Below are 13,792 nucleotides of genomic sequence, written 5' to 3' on the forward strand. Positions count from 1 at the left end.
TTTTCACCCAATTGTTTTAAGAGAGAACAAGTGAAATGAGGTGTCAGGATAGTTCCTACTTAGGTGTTCTAGCTGCGTTACTGAAAAGGTGAATGGACATGAAAATGGAGTTGAGACACTATTTCAAACAAAATGAAACCTAAACCACCAAAGAACAATTTGTGTGTGTGTTGCATGACAGCATCTTCTAACCCCCAAATCTTTAAAGTACTTTTTCTGATATAATTTCAGCCTCATATATTAATAAAGAAGCTTTCTAGATAGTTGGTCCTTTCTTCAGACTCTCCCAGTGAACCACCTTGTTTCAAATTGGCAGGCATTCAGAGTGCTGTTAACCGCTTCCTTTGCATAATCTACCTATCTGCCTACTTCTGAATTGCTTCAGACTGCAGCCTTCAAATTCCTTATTACAGCCTAACCTATTTTTGTCAATGTCTTTACTAAAGATTGCCCTCCAGAAGGTCAGGCATTACTTTATGAATCAATCATTGCTGCCCTTTTGGCTCATTAACCTCAATTTCCTTCATTACAACCAAAAAGCTTGTAGGAGTTGATCAAAAGCAACACAGCAAGAAGCTAATGGAGGAAAAGGAACATTCTGCATGAGTAAGTATTAGCTGTAACTGAACTGTTTTGGAGAATTTGTTCAATACCACAGAAAGCTACTATCATCAGACCACATCAGTTTCATTTTCTGTCTTTTTCTGGAGGTGTCTTAGACATGCCAGAAAGAACTTAAGAGTGAAAATGTGCAAAAAAGATCAAATATGTAACTGTGTGTACACAATGCCATGGTCAGAACAGGAAAGGAGTCAGTGAGAAGGATTTGCAGAAGAAACGTAGTTTGATTTCAAATGCATTTTCTCTTACTTCGATGTATCTCCTTCTGCTTCTAAACTAGAATATAAAGAATGTGGTATGAATAAGGCTGTTACATAAATTGGCTTTTATCTTTTTTCCCCATCAATATGTCAAAATATGTCATATTGAATATGTCAAAATAGACATATTGATCACTATACTTTGCAAAATCTTTTGCAATCTATGACTAATATATATATAAACCTATACATATGGTGATATGCAAATGAATTATGCTTATAAATGAGCATGTCTGTAGATTGAAGTTTTGCACATAATATGTTTTCAATTTACTTTCTGAAATTAACTATGAAAATGATATGATGTGAAAGAGTCTCATTAATCGACGAGGTCTGGGGTGTGCTCAAACTTATAAAAAATAAATATCAAGCACGTCTGTGAATACATTTGTTGAGTACCTTGAAATTCATGTGATGTTTTAGTAAAACTGCCATTTCAATTCAGGAATTTCCGATGCAGAAATTTATTTCAAATCTGAAAATATATGTGCATTACAGTTTTTTAATTCCATGGTGAAATGAATCCACCTTTTTTTTTATATATATATTGACACTCTCCCTGTACACTGAGTTGCTGGTTGCAATCCAGGGTATTAATTTAAAAGAAGATATAAACTTTTTTTCCCAGCATGTTTTTTAAAAGTTGCTTTGAAAAGGGGCCAGGAGCATTCTTATTTCAACGAATGAAAAAGCTATTTAATCAGGAGACAACTATAATGCTTTATTATGGTATTCTTCACATCACTTTGAACAGGTGTCAGTGCTTTCCCAGTGTGCAAAACACAAGAGACTCACGTATGGTACGTGTCAGTAGCAACGGGGCAAACCTGTGATAAGAGGGTTTCTACTGTGTTCCGGTATCACTGGGTGGTATTTCAAATGGCTCTGTGTTGTAAATCCTGACATTATAAATAACAACTGCAGCACACTTAATTCTGTACTAATTTTCCAGTCTAGAGGAAAAAAACAACCTTCTCAGCTTCCTATCTTATCTAGAGCTTTGATCCCCACTAAACTACTTTTCAGAATACTGAATGCACTGTTAATACCCTATTGGTTCCTTCTGAATACCTTTTACTTGCCTTCAAGACTACCTGAAGAATTCCATGTAAAGTTCATACACATTATTACTTAACATCGAAAATTCCTCTTACAATTTGTTGTGCTCTCTGCTGTTGAACTGCACTGGGGACAGTTCTGCTTCCCTGTAAGCCAATTTTGCATTGTCTGTTCTAGACAAGATGAATTGTTTACAAAGCCTCAGAGCAGCAGTGCCTGAGCACCTTCTGGGTCTACCTTAAAGAGTGTGACTAGCACCTGGCACGTACTACTCGTGTCCTCTTCAGTGTCCAGGTTAGCAGTATAATTTCATAGAGTTTAAAGACTTACTCCTTGACTTTTGGGTACAGGAACAGACAGAAATCTCTGCATTTCCCAGCGCTGGCTGATCTGGTCAGCCTATCCTGGACAGGCAGTAAAGGCCTGTGATCTTCATCACTCATGGCAATTTGACGGCTGAGGAGAAAGTCACCTTTAAATCTAGAGCTATCAGTTGTTGCTGGGTCATGTTTATACCAAGTCAAGGACTTTTCAGTTTCTTGGGCCCTGTGAGCAAGAGGGCTGGAGGGGTACAGAAAATTGGGACTACAGCCAGGACAGGTGACCCAAGCTAGCCAAAGAGGTATTGCATATCATATGACATCATGCTGAGTATAGAAAGTGGGGGACGAAGAAGGAGGGGGGGACACCCAGCATTATGGTGTTTGTGTTCATGAGTAACTGCTACACGTGGAGTGCTGCTTTCCTGAAGACAGCTGAACACCTGCCTGCTGATAGTAAGTAGAAAGAAAGGAAGGAAGGAAGGAAGGAAGGAAGTAAGTAGTGAATGAATGCCTTGTTTTGCTTTGCTTGCATGCGTAGCTTTTGTTTTACCTATTAAAATCTTTGTCCTGGTTGGGTCATCTATGATAGACTCCCACCAGCATATCCGCCTTGTATGCCCTCTCCCTGATTCTTACACGTAAACATTCAACCTTGTTACTATCATTAAGGTCTGGGCAGTCAAAACACTCCATAAGTTACAGATCTGTCCCACTGCCTCTCCTCCTTTACTATTGCTTCTGAAGTTTTTGTAGTTATCTATTGCAGGACTCCAGTCACGTGAGTTATCCTGCCGTGTCTCTCTGATGGTGACTATGTCACAGCCTTCCTGCTGCACGGTGGCTTCCAGATCCTCCTGCATGTTGCCCATGCTTTGGTGATCGGCACACATGCACTTCAGCTGTGCTATCGATCTTGTCTTGAACACTGGCATGCTGCCTCCAGGCTCATGTCTGACAAGCTGGGTTGTATTCCCTTTCCCCTTCAAATCCAGTTTAACGCTCTCTCAGTGAGCCCTGCTAACTCCTGATCTAGGATCCCTTTCCTGCTTTGACCCAGGTGAACCTGATCTGTTGCCAGCAGGCCTGGTGCTGCATAAACTGCCCCATGATCAAAAAAACCCCGAAATTCAGCCAGGGACACCAGGCCCGGAGCCAGGTGTTGATCTGTGCGATCTTCCGATTACACCCACCGTCATTCCCCGCAACTGGCAGGACAGTAGAAAACACCGTTTGTGCTCCTGATCCTCCAGCAGTCACCCCAGGGCCCTGAGGCCTCTCTTGATTGCCCTCAGATTGCCCTTATGTCAGTTTTGGAGTAACAACATATGCAAAAAGCACACAAACAGCATTTGCATTAAGATATGCAATATTATGTTTTAGGAAAAATGCAGACTGTTAAGTGTTACTACCATAAGCAGGTTTGATATGCTTTGGAATTAATCAATAGTCACCTTGAACTTTTATGTCTGTTGTGTTCAGTAAGATCTATTAGGGGAATACGAGTAAAAATGTGTGTAGATTTTGTGGAAGTGCAGTTCTAAGAGGCCAAATATTGCTAATTAAGACTACCAGACTAAAAAGGGAGGTTTTATAGGTTGTTACTTGTATAAAGATTATCCAGGGCTGCGTAGAAAGCATGGTGGGGAAAGAACTTGTCATGTATTTCTGACAGGGTATGTGATGAAGGCTACAGACAGAACAGTAACTGTTGAATTTGCTGGAGGAAGCTTATATGATGAAAAGCTTTGTGGAGGACAAAAGCAAGGGATGATAAGACTAGCTGAGGTATGTAGAACAGAGAAACAAAGCAAAGACAGACATGCCTGCTGGTTGTGATCTTTTTTTTATTTAGGTTTTTGGTACATGCCAATGTATTAAAAAAATACAATCTAATAGGAAGGATAAAGTACTGAGCAAAAGAAGGCCAGGTCCCATGCTTTGTAATACATATTCTGTGTGAACTAGAGTGTATGCATCCAGCTGAATTATTCACTATTTATGAGACCTGAAGTCAGATCCAGCAACAAATTTTGATGTTTGTTTAAATATTGAATCATTCTTTGTGCTTCTGCAACCTATTTTATATGCATCTGTTTGTTTAAGGTAGAAAACACTTGTTTCCTTCTAGTGTGTAATGGGCACGTGGATATATCTGAATATAACGTGTGTGGACTTGTGCATGTGTGTTTTAATAAACTCTATTTAATGTGTGAGGAACATTGTCATGTAGTGTGTATGAGTCTGACTCATGGCCAGTGGGGGGAAAAGCCCTCCCGTTGAGTCATGAGGTTTGGAAAAGGTTCCCTTGCTTTCTAAACCCCTCCTCAGAGAGGAGTCTGGGTGCGGCTGGGGCCAGCCCAACTCTCAGACGTGGCCAACGGTTTAGCTCTAAAGGACACAGCTACTCAACAGAGGCAACGTCTGCCTGCCAGGGCCCTCTCAAGGGCTTTCACTGAAACAGTTTCACAAAGTTGGAAAAAAAATGGATGATCTATGAAGGCGACAGATGCAACAAATTGCTGTTGATAGATGCACTTAGTGCAACAATCAAGCTGGAGTTAAGAGCTCAGCGCTTTAGTTGACAGTACTTTCCCGGGTAACACCTGACCAAGTCAGATGCGCGAGTCTTACCAAAGAGGCGTCGCTGCCTGGGGAGGAGAGAGCTCCAGGCCCGCTGACCCGTCCGGTGGCTGCAGTTGTCGTCCTCAAAAAAGAGGTTTCTAAATGCCAGATGTACCTGATGACAAGGTGGGACGGAGTCAGTTCTGGTGTGCCGACTGGCCCTTAGCAAGGGTTGTCAGTCCTGGAAGGTCAGTGGGGCCTGATGGTTCAGCACGGGGTGAGGGATTTGGTGCAGATGGGGGTCTTCCTGGCTTTCACTGGATATATGAGCCTATATATGACTTATGTACATTTTCCCCCAAGTGTTATATATTATTTGTTTTCCAAACAGTGTGTCTGCAAGTAATAAGAAAAGACAGTTTGAAGCAATTTATCAATCAGACTTCTGTAGGAGCTGAGTTTCTTGAGGTCAGATAATGACTTTTGTTTTACTAAAATTAGAACCTAGTTCTACCATCCCAGGATTTTAACAATAACAGTAACAACTTCTGTTTGTGGTGGGTTTAAATTTATTCACTAAATAACTTCTGTAAAATTTTAGACTTTTTTGCTTAGAAAGTAAATGAAATGAGAAGTGTCTGTTTCTAATTTGGTAGGAGACTGTTGTAAAACAAGGCAGCAGCAATGAGGAGTATAATGCATCTGGTTGTAAGAAGCGTTAAAATGCAGATGAATTAGCACAGTGTCATTTTCTCAGACCTAATGTCATGAATCAGGAAAATGGTAGAAACTGTAATTGTGAAACTAAAATCTATTATAAAGCATAGGTTAATACAGGTATTTGGCCCTTTCGTGAAATATTAACTTTGAAATACTCGAAGCAGTGCTATGATAAAGCAATCTAGCAGAATATGAACAGAATTACTTAGGCACTGGCTAATAGTGTGTGTAAGCAAAGTTGGCCTTCGTATAATTTTGGGTTTAGAATATGCCTTTATATTAGATATTAAAGCATTTTTGACATACCATAGGGAAATATGAGCAGCTGTTAGCAAAGTATGGTGAGTGTGCATGAACCTGCTAATCATTTCTGGAAGGAGGAGGCACCTGTGTAACAGCTCTGCTGACCACCTTAAAGCTTTGCAATGTTACTGAAGCTGCAGTAAGATATAAAAAGTCTGATTGTCCCTTACCAGGGCTTTTGTCAGTGATAATTTTGTTAGCTCATGTTGGATGTGAACCGAATCATTCACTACAATGGAAGAAATTGCATCTTCTATGTCTCTCACCTATGGAAACAAATCCGACAGGTGAAGGCAAGTAATGGCCTGATATGTCCAAGGGTTAGGTGCTGCAGAGAAACCAGAAAAGTTGAGATCATCCAGAGTGTAACATGCAGAGGCATTAAAGATCTGTCCAATTTCCTATGGGAGTGTGTGAGGAACTGTAAAACACTAGACGAAGTCAGACACTAATTCCAAGATTTAGACAATAAAGCCATGTACAAAATATACATTAAAAACCAAAACAAAATGGGTAGGATCACAGATGTAGAGCTATGCTATAAAGCTAAGCTTGTTGATTTGAGCAGTTACCAGAGCTGATAAAGTGCTAAGGTATGCAGGCAAATGACTAGGCCTTGGCCTGAAGTTTAGCTAAATGAGCAGACCATGGGAAACAACTAGGCGTGACATGAAAAATCACTGGCCATAGCATTTAAGAAAGTGAGATGGTGCAAAGGGCATAGACAGTGCTGTGAGGGATGACTATTACTGGTGGGGGTAATGTGAGAGACAATCAGGCTTCAGAGATGATGGGAGGGGAGTGATGGGGACCTTTTATAGGGTGGAGTCTTGCAAGGCCAACTGAGCCTCAGTAACTTATCAGTAGCACTAGGTAAAGCCATGTTCACTTTGGTAACAGTATCAGAAATTCCAGATTTGGGTGCAGGTACTGCAAGACCAAAATCAATGGAGAAAAATAACTAGTGGCAGGACGTTTATTTGGGTGGCAATTACAATAGAGAAAGGCAGGGTTCAAGGCTGAGAAAAACAAGCCGGGGGAAATGGAGAGAAGTAGGATGAGAGGGGCTGGGAGCCAGCAACAGCCATGTCCATTGGGCTAGGGGAGGAGAAACTCCTGGATGTGAGAGAACCCTGTGCCAGGCTGTGATGGGCCAGGAAGAAGGGATCCTTTCAATTCCAAAGTCCACTGGACTTGTCAGCTTCCTTTCTGCATAAGCAGCAATCCATCAAAGTGAGGTAGCTGAATATAATAAAAAGTGACTTTGTGGTTAATGAAAGACTGAGATGGATCTGCTGGAATTTTTGCTTCTCAAATGTGTTAGCAATCAATAAGAAAACAGGAATTCATGCAGTTAATAAGGCTAAATGAGACAGAGACAAAGTATAGGGTAATAAATGAATGAAAGACTAGGTGAGTAGACAGAAAAGAGGGAAATAGATACACCATAAAATGAAGATGGTCAGTGATGTTTGTTGGTGCCCAGTAGCAGTAGCTCAAGGAATACATAATAAGGCTTTTTATAAAAGCATTTGTGTCAAACACTACAAGCTACTAGCAAACTGAAAGACAAATTCAGGAACATATAGCTGGAAGACAAATGGATGATGATGATGCAGAAGTCCTGCTGGGGCACTTAATACATTCATCAAACATGGCAGTGCAAAAGAAATAACCACTCGTCACATGTCACATGAAATAGCTTAGCAAAAAAAGAGATATTTTTTTTTTTTGTACTTGCTACCTATGGTGCATCATCACAGCAGGCTTATAAGAAAAGATTAGTCACTGCTTGATGTTCAGATAAAACACTAGCCGAGGTGTTCACAAAGGCTAATTTTAGACCTGCAAGATTAGGCATCCTCTCTTGTTAAAGGCAGGAGCTTGCACCTTCTGGGAGACAGTCCATCCCTGCATGCAACTAAATAAACCCAGTAAAACGTCACTATGCAGAACAGCTCTTCTGAGCACTACATACCCTAACCCTCCTCCCCTTCAAACCATGGTGGTGGGTCTCCAAACCGCTACCATGCTGTTGCCATTGAACCAAACCTGGCTGGTGGCTGGGATGGTGCTGTCTGTCATGGGCCAAAGTTACATCAGAGAGTGTTAACAGTGAAGCACTGCCTGTTGTGGACAAGTGGTTGAGGCAGCGTCCTGACCCAGATACTACAGGCACATGTCTTACCACGGCTTTTGGAGGACACCCAGGAAGATTAATTGTGGCTTCTATGAAGTAATTATCCTATCCGCAGCCTTTTTAATGTAGGGTGAAATTGTCACTAGTTTTCTGGGCTTTGACAGAAGAGTGAGTGAGTAAGACCTGTCATTCATCCAGGTCAACCTGCAGATTATACACTTTTCAGATCATAGCGCAAATGAGGAATAACCAGAATAAGACCCTGACTTTGCCTTCCAGGCATGCGAGAAGAGCATGGGATGGATGTTGTATCTCTTCATCACTCTCTTTCATCAAGTGTGGGCACGGCAGCATATTGGCAGAAAATATGGTATTATCCATGTAGGGTATTGGGAAGTGAGAGGAGATCAACCACTGCTTTCTCTATAATCTACTCCTGAGACAGCAGTGCTGCAAATTAACTGTATGCGAGGGCTTGTAGGAAAGCTCCAAGCGTGCCAAACAGATATGCTGCATGAGACCTTTCTACAAGGCTGTTATGCTTGTGAATTTGATGTGGAGAGAACTTCACATATGCAATGGAGAACTGGCAGGGGCTTTACTCTCTTCAGTTGAAGAACAGGCTGATGATGCAGAAGACTTGAACTGTCTATGGAATGAAATGAGAATGGCCCAAATGGACATGTCAAAATGTTAACTTTACCTTACTGATTTACAGTGGCTTTTAATGAGAACTGAAGAAATGATGCATCATGTTGTTACTGAAACAAATACATTAAAATTTATGTGCTGTGGAAAATGCAAGATTAAAATAGTGAGTGGTGATGTCCACTGTATGAGATGTGGTCTCTGTGCAACAGAATTAAAAAAGTATAAGCAATATATGGATCCAAAACATTTTGAACAGGTTCCCAACTGAGGACCACTTAGTCAATTTTTCCCTGGGAATGGAAGTTAAGCTTTTGGCTATTCTGACTCACTTGACATTGCAAGATACGTTTTAGGGTCACCGTCAGACAAAGGAAGACGAAGAAGAACATATCTGTTTTTCTGACTGGGATGGAAATGGTTGGTAAAGGTCTTAAGCCTTTGTGAAAAATGGCCAATATTGGGTCATTTTCTCAAGAGGAAGAGCCCTGCCATTAAAATGGCTGGACTGAATTACGTTGGGTGTGCTAGACACACAAAACCATGACAAAATATAGATGTGTGTGTGTTTGTGTGTGTGTATGCACATCCAACTAAAACTATACCCTAACTGGGAAACTTCCATGGAATTAATGTCCACTCATATCTATGCCAAGTCGTTTGTGACTTACAGAGCTTAATGCTCTGCTTAGATAACTGCTTAGGAACATCCAGAACTGACACTGTCAGGGAGTGTTTGGCTGATGTAAATTACATATTACAGAAAGTCAACAGCAGTGAAAAGCACCAGGAGCAGGAAAGGCTGCACATGGAGAATCCACCTCTCTCTCCCTGAAAAGGCCATCAGATAAGGAACTGCTTGGAGAACAATGAGCTGTCAGAAAGGCATCGTGGTCTAGCAATAATTACCGAACTTTGTCCACACAGACAAGAGAGACTTGTGACAAGTAATCCTTTTGGTTGTCAGATATACAAGCTGTGCACTCTCATCTCCTGCCTGAGACTCTCTACATGTGAGAGGCTCTCCATGACCCTCTGTGAGACTCCCATTGTCTCCCTTTCCATTAATTGCATGAATGACTGTTTGTTGTTACTTTTAGTTAGCATTGTTTCCTTTACATTCAATTAAAGCAGAATAAAAGGTACAGATGTGGAGATAGCAGCTGATACAAGGGTCTGGTCTGCTATGTGACATGTGACAAGAGCATTACTTTTCTGAAGGTTTCATATCTGCTTTCAATTGAACACTTTTACAAAGGATCATTATTTTTACTTGGAGTTCTAGTCACACACACCTCTATGTAAAGAGTCTATGTAAGATTTTCTGTGTTAAATTTGTGGGTTTGGGGAAATATATTCTGTTTCTGAATACATTTTTCTTTAGTTTTGTAAAGAAGGTTTGTACTTCTGGAAGGCACGTTAATAAAAATGGAATAAATTTTGTTATCTCTAGGAGTTTGCGCTGAGTAATGAATTCAGGATTTTGGTATAACAGTACTAAGGATTAATATCTCATCAAATGGTCATTTTAAACCCCCCTTAAGCACTAGAGTGCTCTGATTCATTTAGTAATGGGGGAATAAACATTATTTATTCCTAATCACTTCATTGTTGCTTCAGTAGCTTAGAAGCCTATTTTTCACAGAGATTGCCATTTAGGCAGTATTAAAACAAAACAAAACAAAAAACCCAAACACAAAACAAATAAAAGAGCCCCAGGACACTGCTTCACCCCCCAAGTAAGCTTTTTTCTTCTGGGAACAACTGACAGCACCTGTCTTCATGACTCTGTAAGCCCAGCAGGAGTAACCAGCTGTACATTCCCTTTGTGAGCCCTTAACTTTCTACCCTTACCAATGACTCTAGTTGTGACACCAAAGTGGAATACTCAGAGATTTGCATTAAACTGTGCCAGTTGTCTTCCCCCTTGACAAGGCAGCTGGCTATGGGCCTGATCAGGGGTCAAAAGTTGAATTCAGGAGACAAAACTGAGAACCAGTAAAGATACTGGCCATGGAAGCTGGTGGTATCTTTCTCCTTACTTCCTCACTGACATTCATCAGTCAATCTGTCTTGATCACCCCTTGTTTGCCTAACCTTAATCCTACCCTCCAAGCCATGAAGAAGCACAAAACTGGAGCATTCCTCACCCCCCCAAAAGAGTAAGGCAATTTTAGGCACAGGCGATGTCTTAACCCTATCGTCAGCCCTGGAAATGTGAAGAGAATCTAAGCTGGGGCAACTTACTTTCTTCCCACAAAGGAACAGGCAACTCCTGCCCCAAATGACACATGCCAAGATCTTATTTCACAGCATCACGCTCTCACAAAGCTTTTCTTGCATTTTCAACTCCAGGTGAATTTCCTTAAGACAATCTGATGCCGGGCTGTCATTTTTCAGCGTAAATTTGGACCCACCCTCAGTGTTAGACAGCACTGTTGAACTGTAAGAGACTGTCGGTGAGAACCACCATTGCTACAGCAGATGTTTGTCCCAATATTGCTATGGCAGGAAACCAACACCGTCACCACAGCAAATGTTTATCTCAGCATCGTTAAGGCAGGAAGCCAGCACCACTGCCACAGCAGAGGTTTATCTCAACATTGTTAAGGCAGGAAGCCCACCAACTGACACCATGGAGCAATGAGGGGAGCTGATCCTGAGAACCAAACCCCTGTGCATGTGCCCAGACCTGGGGTCAGGGGGATCAAGGGGCCTGGAGACCTCTGAGGGCCATCTGACAGTATTGGGCACACGCTCCACCACTGGGTGTGATTAAGCAGAACAGCTCATGACAATCCTATAAAAGAACGCAACCAACCAACATCAGATGGAACATTCCCCCACAGAACTTGGAAACGAGTCAGATTGTCAGGGCGCTGCAGCTCTGGGGTGGTAGCTATTGCTGTGAACTCTTTCCCTCTTTACCTCTCGCTCTTTCCTTTGCATTTGCAAACGTGTTGTTGGGCAACTAAAGTTTCTTGGCTCTTGACTCCGTTTGGAGTCTTAATTCTGTTCCCAAGAATACAAGCGGAACCTTGCTCTGATCTTGGACCAGCATGTGACATGGATCCAAAAGCTGCAGTCCCTTGAATTTACTGCTACAATTTCACCTCTTGAACTTATTACAGAACTAACCCAGCCCCAAGCTGGTGTCTTCCCAGGTCACAGCTCCTTTCCTTTTGGTCTAGCAAAAAGCATCAGACTTTTTCTAGTTCTATACAGCTCTCCAGAAAGTAAACCAAAATCTTTATGCAGGTGCTAAGTCTTTTCTAAGATAAACTAGAGTGCAGAGTTATATTTCAATGATTTCTCACCAAATTAAATATTTCTTTGACATCTGGCCCTTCTTCTGTCTGTGGGGCTGAGGAAGGTCTGCAACAGTCTGTACAGGCTGTTACAGAGGCTGAACCAAACTCTTTCTTCATCATTTTTCCCAAACCTAAGCCCAGCCTTAACCCAAGACTAAATCAGACCTTAGGAACTAACATTTCCACTGATAGCGTTATTGCCCTTGGCACCAAATGATGTCTTCTACTTCTTCAGCACTGGGAACACACAATATTAATTTTACCTTCTGAACTCTGAACTTTCCTTTCATCCAAGCCTGACTTGGTGCATCAAGGGCACTCTGTCTAAGAAGGTCTTTGCACTTAACCGACATTGGCTTTCTTCCAAATTGTCACAGCTCTCTTGACATGGAACATGAAGATCCTTTGTGGAAACTTTGTTTTTTTTTTATCATGAACAACACATACAACCTGAAATCTTAACAGTTGCTATGGGAGACAGCTCCTTCTTTTAGATCACTTATTCAGTTTCAGATCCAGATAACACGCAATCTATTCCTCAGCCTTCGAACTACTGACATACTGAAGTAAACTCAGCCCTTGATCCTTTAGTTTTCTTGACCCTAACTCAAATCTTAGCAGTAACCCTAAACAAAGTCTGAGCAAGAGAAAATGCTATTTCCAGCTAGTAATCCCCAAAATACCTAGCAAGAAATTATCTTCTTGAATCTTAATTTTTTCTAATCCTGATGTAAATCTGAACCCTCGCCTCAACCTGATTTTAAAGTTCTCACTGCTAAAAGAAAATTCTTTTAAATTGCGTATTTGAATTCCCTATCAAAGGAATTTTACATGGCTTTCTATTCTGTACCAAACAAGTAGGAAAGAGACAGCTGTGTTTTAGCTTTGATAGCTGCAATCAGCTCTCATCTGTTTTCTGGAAAGGTAGATTTTATAATAACCTGATTAAGCAGAAAGATCATTGCCTATATTTGCTGGTATAGTTCTTTTCTTCTTTCTCAGTACTTTGTTTTTTTCTTTTTGGCAAGTTCCAGTGTTTGCTTCAGAACATCATAAATTTCAGATAAACACAGTGCAAAACATTTATGGATTGCCATAAACAACACTTAAGGATGTTAAAGCCATATTCTGTTTCCTGTTCTGAATCTGTTTTGTCTCTGGTGCCACAATAATCTGTCTCACTCATATGCATAGTGGCGCTGCTAATTGTCCTTAATTGATACTAGAGGTATCTAATATGCTGCAGTGGTTTTCCGTTGAATTTTGATCATGTGCATACTGGTAAGAAAATCTAGACTGAGGCACCGTACCTGCCTATTGCTGTTTGGACAGTCACAAACGATGCAGCATGAGAGACCTCCTCCCTTTATAGGCCATATTTCAAGACTCGCATAATTGTTAACAGTTATCTAAAGATTTTAATATTCCCTTACTTTCTTCTGACTGCTGAAATGCAATCCCTGTGAATATAAAAATGAGAAGGCAAATTAGTTTCTTTATGTGGAACTAGTTTTCCTCAACATTTGTGCTGGGTATTAAGAAATAGAGGGATAATAAAAATGTTTCTGCCAAGGAAAGTTGATCTTAGCAGAGTTTTACATCCTCCATATTTCCCAGGTGGGCATATAAAGGAAGGAAAAGACAGCGTCTTAGATTTAATAGTTTCCACTAACACACATTAAAGCCTGCTACAAACAGAAGTAATTTCAGCCAAGTATGATTTGTATTGGTACACCTAGGTTATGATGGGGGCAAACTCCTGTTGCCTTCAGTACTCTTTGAAAAACGATTTAGCAGACTTCTCTTTTCCCCTTTCTATTTCTACATGTTGGCTACTGAATGTGC

At 41.0% G+C, this 13,792-nt stretch overlaps 1 long non-coding RNA gene across 1 annotated transcript in view; it reads left to right on the plus strand.

The window, feature by feature from the left end:
* The first annotated feature begins 310 nt into the window (after nt 1–310).
* LOC130157066 (uncharacterized) overlaps nt 311–13,792 on the plus strand; it is a 37,787-nt gene continuing 24,305 nt past the window's right edge. The window contains exon 1 of the long non-coding RNA XR_008824687.1: nt 311–606. This is a non-coding gene — a long non-coding RNA (uncharacterized LOC130157066). The remainder of the gene's footprint in view (nt 607–13,792) is intronic.

This window comes from Falco biarmicus, chromosome 11, assembly GCF_023638135.1.
Source record: "Falco biarmicus isolate bFalBia1 chromosome 11, bFalBia1.pri, whole genome shotgun sequence".
NCBI lineage: Eukaryota > Metazoa > Chordata > Aves > Falconiformes > Falconidae > Falco > Falco biarmicus.